Here is a 992-nt window from a genome sequence, read left to right on the forward strand (position 1 = left end):
ACTTACACATTGAGAACAGACAAAACATGAAGGAATGAAAGAAAAGCCCAGCACCACACAGAGATTCAGGGCCACCCCAGGGTCAAAGCTCAAATTGCCATCCCATTCATGTCCTTACTCTGCTTCCCTCACTGACAAAGACATCTTCTGTGCAAGGGCACAGAGACCTTTGAGGAGATGGGGATTCCTGGAGTCCTGCAGGGGGCCTAGAAATGTGTTTTCTGAGAGAAACACGTTACCTGTGCACATTCATGGTCTTAAGAGTGTTTACCTTAATTCACAGGTAATTCAGCTTTTAAATACAATATGAATTGCAGAGCTATTTTGTCCCATTGTAAAAGGGAGGTAGAAATTCTACGTAAAAGAATGAACAGAAACATGTCTCAATTTCAGGTGTAAAACTCCCATAAGGCATCATGAGACAAAGTACCAGTTGCAACTGTTCCTGGGACACAATTGAACCTGCTCATATAAATACAACTGAAGAACTCTGTGAGTTACTGGCCCTGCAGGTAATCACTGATTCTCTCCCTTCACGACTGAAGTTCCACGTACATTTTCGATTACACATGCCGCTTCTGAAAATTCAGAGTATTTCCACCTAGGGGACAACTGGAGAAATTCTCGATGAGCAATAATCGCGCCTCGGATAAACCTCATTGGCTATGATACTGCCACTGCGCAAAGCTTGGGAGAACTTCTCTATTGCACATTGACCAACACAGAAGGACCAGTAATGAGTTCTGAAATTTAACTAAGAACCCTCAACACTGCACAAAGCACACAATATAATGTTGGAAAGTGTTGTTATCTTTTCCAGTCACGAGGCTCATAGCAGACATTCTGAACAAATTCATGGCCTACTCTGAAATAGGAAAAAAAATGAAAATAATCAGGATAATCCCATGCAAAGAAAGTGAGAAAGGTGTCCCATGCTCCAGAAGACTTGAGGGTGCAGTGAAGTGTCATTCTCCTCAAGTTATTTCCACAAA

General features: G+C 42.1%; 1 pseudogene; it reads right to left on the reverse strand.

Annotated features, from left to right (window-relative positions):
* Positions 1-536: 536 nt before the first annotated feature.
* Positions 537-689, reverse strand: LOC125159859 (uncharacterized; annotated as a pseudogene).
* Positions 690-992: the final 303 nt, after the last annotated feature.

Source organism: Prionailurus viverrinus, unplaced genomic scaffold (assembly GCF_022837055.1).
Source record: "Prionailurus viverrinus isolate Anna unplaced genomic scaffold, UM_Priviv_1.0 scaffold_72, whole genome shotgun sequence".
Taxonomy (NCBI): Eukaryota; Metazoa; Chordata; class Mammalia; order Carnivora; family Felidae; genus Prionailurus; species Prionailurus viverrinus.